Genomic DNA, 10,785 nt, shown 5'->3' on the forward strand with positions numbered 1-10,785 from the left:
TTCCTAGATGTATTTCTGGAGGATATCTGGGAGAACCTTCTGGAAAAATTCCATGCTGAATCTCTGGAAAATTTCTTGGGCTAATGCCTGGAGCATTAGGGGATTTTTTTTTATTATCGTACAAATTGATATGAAGTTTCTGAAGGTTAATGAAATTAGGTAGGGATTATATATATTTGAAAAACTAATTTGAAAAAAATCAGGGTCGCTTGATTTTCCGGAAAACTCCAGTAAAATCAAACATTTTCCACAGACACCACCTACTTTGAAAAATCATAGAACGAAGCATCATAGGCACATTTTTTTTTGTGAAATCATAAGCAAATTTTCTCAGCAATTCCAAGATGGATTTCTTGAGGAAATCCTAGAAAGTTTTTTGGACGCATTCCTGACGGATTCCCTGGAAAAGTTAATGGATTGATTGATTGATTTGTCTTTTTTAAAGAGACTTTCAGCCCTTGGCTCCAAAGTTAATGGATACATTTCTGAAGGAGGCATCCCTGGAGAAGTTCCTAGAGTAATGCCTGGCGCATTAGACAAATTTCTGATAAAATTCCAAGATAAATTTCTAGAAGAATTCCCAGAGGAATTTCTGGAGGAATTCCAGGAGGAATTCTTGGAGGAATCTCATGGAAGAATCCTTAAAGGAATCCCTGCAGGAATTTCTGGTATATTGTTGGAGGAATTCCTGGTGGAATTTCTAGAAGAATCCGTGAAATAACTCCTGGACGGATATCTAGAGGAATCCCTGGAGTTGAAATTCAAGGATTAATTCCTAGAGGAAACCTGAAAGAATTTCCGGAGGAATCTCTTGGAAAAATTCATATAGAATTTCCTGAAGAATCTCATGAAAGAATATCGGAAGCAATCTCTAAAGGATTTCCTGCAGAAATTCCTGGAGGAATGCTGTAGGAATTCCCGAAGAAATTCCTGGAGGGATTCCTGGATCAATTTCTGAAGAAATTCCTGTAGGAATTTCTGAAGAAATACCTACAGTAAATCTTGGTGGAATTTCTTGAGGAGCCCCTGGAGACACTGCGGTAGTAATTTCTGAGGAATTCCTGAAGGAATTCCTGTATGAATTCCTGAAGGACTTTCTGAAGGAATTCCTGGGGTATTTCTGAAGAAACCTCATAAGGAATTCCCGCAAAATTTCTTAGAGAAATTTCTTAGAGAAATTCTTGAAAGAATCCCTGGAGATATTCTTGGAAAGAACCCTGGAGAAATCCCTGAAACAAATTTCTGGAGGAACCTTAGGAGGGATTCCTGGAGGAACTTCCGGACAAGCTCCAGGTGGAATTTCAGGATGAATTTCTGGACAAATCTTTATAGGAAATCTTGGGGAAATTCCATGGAACTATTCATGGATGAATTCCAGGAGGAATCCTTCAATGAATTCCTGGAAGAATCTCTAGAGGAATTCTGGAAGGAATCCATGGAGAAATTTCCGAATATATTCATAGCGAAATTCCTAAAGAAATTCCTGGAAATTCCTAGAGGAATTCTGAGAGGAATTTCTAATGGAGTTCCAGGAGAAATTTCCAGAGGAACTTCTGGAGGACTTACAGGAGCAATTTCAGAAGGAATTTCTGGAAATCATCGGAGGAATTTCTGGAGGAATCCATGAAATAATTCCTGGAGGAATGTGTAGAGGAAACCGCGGAGAAGAAATTCCTGGATTAATTCTTGGGGGAAACCCTGGAAGGATTTCTGGAGGAACTCCTGGAACAATTCCTGAAGGAATTGCTGTACGAATTTCCGAAGAAATTCCTGGAGGAATTCCTGGATCCATTCCTGAATAAATTACCGAAAGTATTCCTGAAGAAATACCTGGGGTAAATTTTGGTGAAATTCGTGGTAGAACTCCTGGAGGAGTCCCTGGAGAAATGCCTGGATGAAATCCTGGAAGAATGCCAGGAGGAATACCTGGAATAATTCTTGAATAAATTCCAGAAAGAATTTGTGGGGAAATTTTTAAAAGAACCCCTTGAGGATTTCCTGGAGGATTCCTGAAAAAATATTTGAAGGAATTCCAAGAGATATCTCAGGAGGAAATTATTCAGGAATCCCAGGAAGAATTATTGGAATATTTCTTGGATAAACTCCGGGAGGAATTCTTGGGGTAATTTCTAAATAAATCCCTGGAGGATTTTCTAGATAAATTCTTGGAGAAATCGCGGTAGTAATTTCTGAAGAATCCTGGATTAATGCCTTAAGGAATCCCTATAGAAATCTCTGGAGGAATGCCTGGAGTAACCCCTGCATAAATTCCTGAAAACATGCCTGTATCAGTTCCTGGAGGAATCTCTCGAGAAATTCCTTAAGAAATCCCTGGAGGAAACCCTGGGGAATTTCCTTGAAAAATCCCTGGAGAAATTCCTGGACTAATGCCTGGAGTAATCTTTGGATACATTTCTAGATAGAGTGGAGTTTTCAGAAGAATTCTGGGAGCAATCTAGTGGAGTTTGGAGTTTTTAGAAGAACTCCCGAAGCAATCTCTAGATGATTTGCTGGAGAAATCCCGGGATGAGTCCATGGAGAAACTCCCAGGAGAAATTTCTAAAGAAACCTCTTGAAAAATTCCTAGAGGAATCCTTAGAGAAATTTCTAAAGAAATTCTTGGAAGAATCCCTGGGAAAATTCTTTGAAAAATCTCTGGAGGAATCCCTGAAGCAATTTCTGGAGAAACCTCAGGAGGAATGCCTGGAAAGTTCTGGACAAATTCCTGCAGGAAGTTCTGGATAAATTCCATGTTGAATCCCAGGAAGAATTCCTGGATTGATCTGTAAGGGATTTTTTGTGGAAATTCCTTGGAACTATTCCTGGAAGAATTATTGAATGAATTCCTGGAGGAATCTCGAAAGAAATTCTGGAAGCAGTTAATGGAGGAATTTCGGAAGAAATTCCAAAAGAAATTTCTGAAGAAATTCCAAGAGAAATTTCTGAAGAAACTCCAAAAGAAATTTCTGAAGAAAATCCAAGAGAAATTTCTAGAGGAATTCCTAGAGGAATTTTTGGAGGAATTCCAGGAGGAATTCCTGAAGGAATTGCGGTAGTAATTTCTGAGGGAATTCTTATGGGAGCTCCTGGATCAATTCCTGGAGGACTTTCTGAAGGGATTCTTGGGGTAATACTTAAGTAACCTCTTGAGGAATTCGTGGAGGCATCCTTAGAGGAATTTCTAGAGAATTACTTGGAAGAATCCCTGGGGGAATTCTTGCAAAAAAAACCTGAAGGAATCCCTGAAACAATTTCTGGGAGAACCTCAGGAGGAATTCCTGGACAAATCTCTATAGGAAATCTTGGAAAAAATCCGTGGAACTATTCATGGAAGAACTGTAGGAGGAATCCCTAAATGAATATCTTGAGAATCTCTGAATGAATTCCTGGAAGAATCTCTAGAGGAATTCTGAAAGGAATCCATGGAGAAATTTCAGAAGGAATTACTGCTGGAATCATCGGTGGAATTCCTGGAGGGATCCATGAAATAAATCCTGGAGGAATGTGCAGAGGAAACCCTAGAGAAGAAATTCCTGGAAGAATTTTCGGATGAATTCATAGAAGAATTCCTGGATCCAAACTTGAATAAATTCCTGGAGTAATTCCTGAGGAAATACCTGGAGAAATTCTTGGTAGAACTCTTGCAGAAGTCTCTGGAGAAATGCCTGCATGAAATCCTTGAGGCACGCCAGGAGGAATAACTGGAATAATTCTTGAAAAAAAAAATCCTGGAGGAGTTTCCGAAGGAGTTCCTGGAGGAATCTCAAGATTCATTCCTGATGAAATACAAAGTTCAATTTCTGAGGGAATTCCAGGAGGATTTTCTGAAGAATTCTCAGGGGAAATACTGAAGAAACCGCTGAAATTCCTGAGGAAATCCTGAAATCCTGGATTAATTCCTGCGGGAGTTTCTGAAGGAATCCCTATAAGAGTTCTTCTAGAAATGTTTAAAATAATCTCGGAATTCGTTTTTGTAAGAATAACAGAAGAAATTTCCGGTGAATCCCTGGAGAAACTCTTGAAGTAATTTCTGAAGAAACCCTATGAGGAATCCCGGAAGCAAGCCCCATTAGGAACTCTTCATGGAATCTCAGGAGAACTTTCTTAGCGAATACCTGGAAGAATTTTTGTAGGAATATTCCTGGATAAAAAAATGAAGAAATCAATGTCTGCAGTAATTGTTGAAGGAATACAAGGATCCCTAGTGGAGCGGACCTGGTGGGATGGTTAGAACACTTGACTATCACGCCGAGGACCTGGGATCGAATCCCACTCCCGATAAACTCGCAAAATGTGAGTTCTTCCTTCGGAAGGGAACTAAAGCGTGGGTCCAGAGATGAACTAGCCTAGGGCTCAAAATCTCGTTAATACAGATAAAAAAAACTAGGATCCCTAAAGGTTTTTTGTACAAATTTTTCAAGCAATTCTTGGAGTGTTTTTCAAGAATCTGTAAGTAAAATTTTCTAAAAGAATTTCTGGAGTACATTCCTGCAGAAATACTTCGAATCATTCCAGATGTAATAATTAGAGCAATCTCTAGTGGATTTTTGGAAGGCATATATGGAGATATCCCTGTAGAAATCTCTGAATACCTGCAGAAATACCTTAAAGGATCTCTGGAGAAATTCCTGAAGGAAACTTCGAAAAAAGCACTGGAACAATTACTAGAGGAACCTCTAAAGATATCCCAGGACAAATCCCCGGAAAAATGTCTAGTGGAATCCCTAGATGAATTCTTGATTGAATTTCTGGAAGAAGCCAAGGTTCATTTTTTTTTCATTTATTTAGTTAACATCAAATTCATGATAATACTGAAGCCAAGGTGGAATCACTGAATTAAGCTATGGAAAAAAAATCTAGGAGGAATTGTTCGTACTCAAATAGTTTACAAAACTATGAACAAATCTGAAACAGTCATTTTGATTACTCAAAATTACAATACTGATTTGCATATTTACATATCGGGCGCCCATCCCGCTTAAAATTCATCTCAGGTCAGGGCCCCCCCTGGGCCCCCTCCAGGAAAAAATCCTAGTTACGCCAATGCAGTTACATTAGAATCCTATGTTTTTCTATTGTATTTTTTATCCGGGCACCCAGCGAATGTGTGAATTTACTAGGGAAATAATAATTGTATTATTGTTCAACTAATTTCTAATTGAAGCAGTGAAATTAATTTTCAATGGTTTGCTCAAATTTTGTTGCTAACTAAATGAAATAATCATACACATCTTGTTATTTGAGCAAATACAGCATAATCTCTCAGTAGGAATATTTAAAGATGCGCCAGTGAAATATTTCTTAATTTAGCGTCATCATGGTGTCGGAAGGAGCTTTTAGGTGGGAAAATCACCGTCGATGTCGCTACTGCGCTTGATTTTTCTTTACACAAAATTTTCAAGCAATTTTGTTCGAGCATGTTCGTCTGTTCTCTGTGATTTAGCTTTGACAGATATGTACCTGGCATGTTGCGACGCCGGAACAATGGGTACGCTAGCTGTGTGGGTGTGAAACAGCCCTTATATCAAAGTGTATACTTTGCTGAGCATTCTGTATTCACGCCTGTCACGAGCGGACGGCGACAGCACACGAAACCATCTAAGCAGGCGACGCCACTCTCGTCCTCTTGTTCGTCGACAGCCGGTCAGGTAAGACGTGCCACTGCGTGGTTCCTTTCCAGTGGATATTTAGTGTCACACACTAGCGACAATCTTTATCTTGTACTATAATATCTTTTGTGCTGGGTACCCAGGTACCCTGCCGGCCACATAAGGGTTAATCACAGAGAACAGACGTCCAAGCTCATGTAGTGCTATTGTGTAAAGCATTGCAACGGTTGTTTTGAAATAACTGGGAATGTGGCCATTACGCGGCGCTGTCAAATTTCGAATCGGGGTAAAAATTTGCCGTTGTTTTACCTTTTGGCGCTAGTGTCACCAAGTGTGCACCCTAGTATAGTTCCACCAAGAGAATGTGGTGATTTTACTTGGAAAACGAAAATTAAATTATTGTTCAACTTGTTTCTAATTGAAAATAATGAAACTAATTATCAATGGATTGCTCAAATTTTGTAGCTGGATTAATGAAATAATCATAAACATCTTGTTATTTGAGCAAATACAGCTCAGAATCTGGGTAGGAAAATTTAAAGGTGCGCTAGTGAAATATTTCTTTAGAAAACGCCATCACAGAGAACAGACGAACATGCTCGAACAAAATTGCTTGAAAATCTTGTGTAAAGAAAAAACAAGCTCAGTAGCGACATCGACGGTGACTTTCCCACTCAAAAACTTGTTTCGACACCATGATGGCGTTTTCTAAAGAAATATTTCACTAGCGCACCTTCAAATTTTCCTACTCAAATTCTGAGCTGTATTTGCTCAAATAACAAGATGTTTATGATTATTTCATCAATCCAGCTACAACATTTGAGCAACTCATTGATTATTAGTTTCATTATTTTCAATTAGAAACAAGTTGAACAATAATTCAATTTTTGTTTTCCAAGTAAAACCACCACATTCTCTTGGTGGAACTATACTAGGGTGCACACTTGGTGACACTAGCGCCAAAAGGTAAAACAACGGCAAATTTGTACCCCGATTCGAAATTTGACAGCGCCGCGTAATGGCCACATTCCCAGTTATTTCAAAACAACCGTTGCAATGCTTTACACAATAGCACTACATGAGCTTGGACGTCTGTTCTCTGTGACGCCATCTTGGTGTCGAAACAAGTTATTGAGTGGGAAAGTCACCGTCGATGTCGCTACTGAGCTTGTTTTTTTATTTACACAAGATTTGCAAGCAATTTTGTTCGAGCATGTTCGTCTGTTCTCTGTGGGTTAATTAAACACGCCGAAACAAGTTGAAACGCATCAATGTTTCATATTTCTTCGAAATTGTTAATCCAAATCTAGCATTGTATACTTATCGTAAATATTTAGATAAAGTAGATAAGATATTGTGAACCCCCGAGGAATTGACCGCTTTTAATCTGAACGGTTTTAAACTTCTTCGAATTCTTCCTGAAGCAGGGAGGGTGCAGCCACGTCAAACTCGAACAAACTACGCCTACCTACCATGCATCGAGCGGGCCTTCCCAAGCAACACAATGCGATTTCGTGGGCCATCCCCATCGGCAAAATAAACCGATTTCCAAGCTAACACTAACACACTCGCAAAAGATGAGCAGTAGGCCTACCTTGCCGCTTGCGGGTCCCCTGTCCTGAAGCAACCTCAAAAAGAATGTTATTTAAATAACATCAAAAATGATAAAGACAGACGAAGAACCGGAATGTACGTTGCCCATAAAAAAACCATATTTCGCTAAAACTGATAAGTTCAGCCACGTCCGGGTCATGCAGGGTGACCGTTCCAGCTGTTCAGCGAAAATGAAGCGTTGTTTGTGTTGATCGTTTATTTTTGTACTTTTTGAACAGAGAACAGACGTCCAAGCTGATGATGCACAGTTGTGTAAACAATTATTGTCTATCCGGTTGGAATCAAGACCGACATTCAATCGAAAATTGCCATTTTCTTGGTCCACAAGTGTCGCAACTGTTTCGCATCTAGTGCGTTGTGTTGCTGACAACAACGGGAAGGATGCGCACTACTGACATGATTAAAAAACGTCGCGAGTTGGGTCGCATCGCGACTTGATTGTGCGAAGTCCGGTTTGGTGGCGGCCCGACAATACAACGATGGAAGAGACGAACCAGCCAGTTCTTGAAAATTCGAGCTGTGGCTTCGTTATATATTCACCTTAAAGTCTTTCTCAAAGAGGAACATAATAGGTAGCTACAAGTTTTCAACATTGTTTTAATTGAGCATGAACGTGGGAGTGTGGGTTCGATTCCCGCTCCAGTCGGTAAAAATTTTCGTCAAACGGAAAATTCCCCACTGGATCATTGGGTGTTTCGTGTGATGTCCATCGCCTATGTTAATGATTGCTCAGTCTGTTCAATCGGACAGCAAGCAATAGCTCGGTAAATTGCAATCATAGTTACGCAAGTTTTTCAGTCGTTTCAGTCATATAAGCACAGATAACAGACGTCTAAGCTCATGAAGTGCAGTTGTGTAAAGAATTGCAACGGTTGTTTTGAAATAACTGGCAATGTGGCCATTACGCGGCGCTGTCACATTTCGAATCGCGGTATAAATTCTCCGATGTTTCACCTTTTGGCGCTAGTGTCACCAAGTGTGCACCCCAATATAGTTTCACCCAGAGAATGTATGAATTTACTAGGGATATAATTATTGTATTTTCGTGCTACTCATTTCTAATTGAAAGTGGTGAAACTAATTTTCAATGGTTTGCTCAAATTTTGTTGCTGACTTAGTGAAATAATCATACACATCTTGTTATTTGAGCAAATACAGCTCAATCTCTCAGTAGGAATATTCAAAGGTGCACTAGTGAAATATTTCCTAATTTAGCGCCATCATGGTGTCGGAAGGAGTTTTTAGGTGGGAAAGTCACCGTCGATGTCGCTACTGCGCTTGATTTTTCTTTACACAAGATTTTCAAGCAATTTTGTACGAGCATGTTCGTCTGTTCTCTGTGATATAAGTGCGATTCAGCATTTCACCCAGCCAACAAATTGATTCACATAACTCAGTTACAACTGTGCTGAGTCACAGATAACAGACGTCTATGCTCATGAAGTGCAGATGTGTAAAGATTTGCAACGGTTGTTTTGAAATAACTGGCAATGTGGCCATTACGCGGCGCTGTCACATTTCGAATCGCGGTATAAATTCTCCGATGTTTCACCTTTTGGCGCTAGTGTCACCAAGTGTGCATCGCAATATAGTTCCACCCAGAGAATGTATGAATTTACTAGGGAAATAATAATTGTATTTTCGTGCTACTCATTTCTAATTGAAAGTGGTGAAACTAATTTTCAATGGTTTGCTCAAATTTTGTTGCTGACTTAGTGAAACAATCATACACATCTTGTTATTTGAGCAAATACAGCTCAATCTCTCAGTAGGAATATTCAAAGGTGCACTAGTGAAATATTTCTTAATTTAGCGCCATCATGGTGTCGCAAGGAGTTTTTAGGTGGGAAAGTCACCGTCGATGTCGCTACTGCGCTTGATTTTTCCACAGAGAACAGACGAACATGCTCGAACAAAATTGCTTGAAAATCTTGTGTAAAGAAAAAACAAGCTCAGTAGCGACATCGACGGTGACTTTCCCACTCAAAAACTTGTTTCGACACCATGATGGCGCTTTCTGAAGAAATATTTCACTAGCGCACCTTTAAATTTTCCTACTCAGATTCTGAGCTGTATTTGCTTAAATAACAAGATGTTTATGACTATTTCACTAATCCAGCAACAAAATTTAAGCGACCTGTTGATAATTAGTTTCATTATTTTCAATAAGAAATAAGTTGAACAAGAATTCAATTAACGTTTTCCAAGCAAAACCAACATATTCTCTTGGTGCAACTATACTAGGGTGCACTCTTGGTGACACTAGCGCCAAAAGGTAAAACAACGGCAAATTTGTACCCCGATTCGAAATTTGACAGCGCCGCGTAATGGCCACATTCCCAGTTATTTCAAAACAACCGTTGCAACGCTTTACACAACTGCACTACATGAGCTTGGACGTCTGTTCTCTGTGATTTTTCTTTACACAAGATTTTCAAGCAATTTTGTACGAGCATGTTCGTCTGTTCTCTGTGGCTGAGTGAACTCTTATCCGTCCAAAATACATTGTATAAGATGCACCAAATATGCTCTATTCGCACAAATTTAGAGGCCATATATGTACGTTTTGAGAAAACCACTTTGAGTGTTACAACTTTAGACGAACTCATTTGGCATGTTACATAACTTGTTTTTATAACTTTGCTTGGCAATATATCCCTTTCGTGACGAACCAGCACAATTGTGTTGTTGAGCGGTAATAACACCACAGAGAACAGACGAACATGCTCGAACAAAATTGCTTGAAAATCTTGTGTAAAGAAAAAAACAAGCTCAGTAGCGACATCGACGGTGACTTTCCCACTCAAAAACTTGTTTCGACACCATGATGGCGTTTTCTAAAGAAATATTTCACTAGCGCACCTTCAAATTTTCCTACTCAAACTCTGAGCTGTATTTGCTCAAATAACAAGATGTTTATGATTATTTCATTAATCCAGCTACAACATTTGAGCAACTCATTGATTATTAGTTTCATTATTTTCAATTAGAAACAAGTTGAACAATAATTCAATTTTTGTTTCCCAAGTAAAACCACCACATTCTCTTGGTAGAACTATATTAGGGTGCATACTTGGTGACACTAGCGCCAAAAGGTATAACAACGGCAAATTTGTACCCCGATTCGAAAATTGACAGCGCCGCGTAATGGCCACATTCCCAGTTATTTCAAAACCGAGGGGAATGGCAGATCAGGATTTTGTGCAAGTTTTACCTCATTTCGTCCAAACCCCTGCATAATAGTTTGCAAGAAAACATATTTCTCCATATCCTTTCTAGTTTCTAATCTATCCGTCGCTATCCGCTTCCAACCGTATCCAACCTTTCGACGGTTTTCAAGCGCTCACGAAATTTTCATCGTGAACGCACTCCAATTTAATGAGGAGGACCGGAGAAACGTCAAAATAGAAAAAAAAATTATAACGAGTTTTATAATCAAAGCAGAAATCAGATTCATTGGAAGTCAGTGAAAACAGAAAAAATGGGGAATCAGATTTTCGTTTAAATTTTTTCAGTATTTGGAATTAAAAACAAGCTTGGTAAGACTCGTATAATAAAATAT

This window comes from Aedes albopictus, chromosome 3 (assembly GCF_035046485.1).
Source record: "Aedes albopictus strain Foshan chromosome 3, AalbF5, whole genome shotgun sequence".
Classification (NCBI taxonomy): domain Eukaryota; kingdom Metazoa; phylum Arthropoda; class Insecta; order Diptera; family Culicidae; genus Aedes; species Aedes albopictus.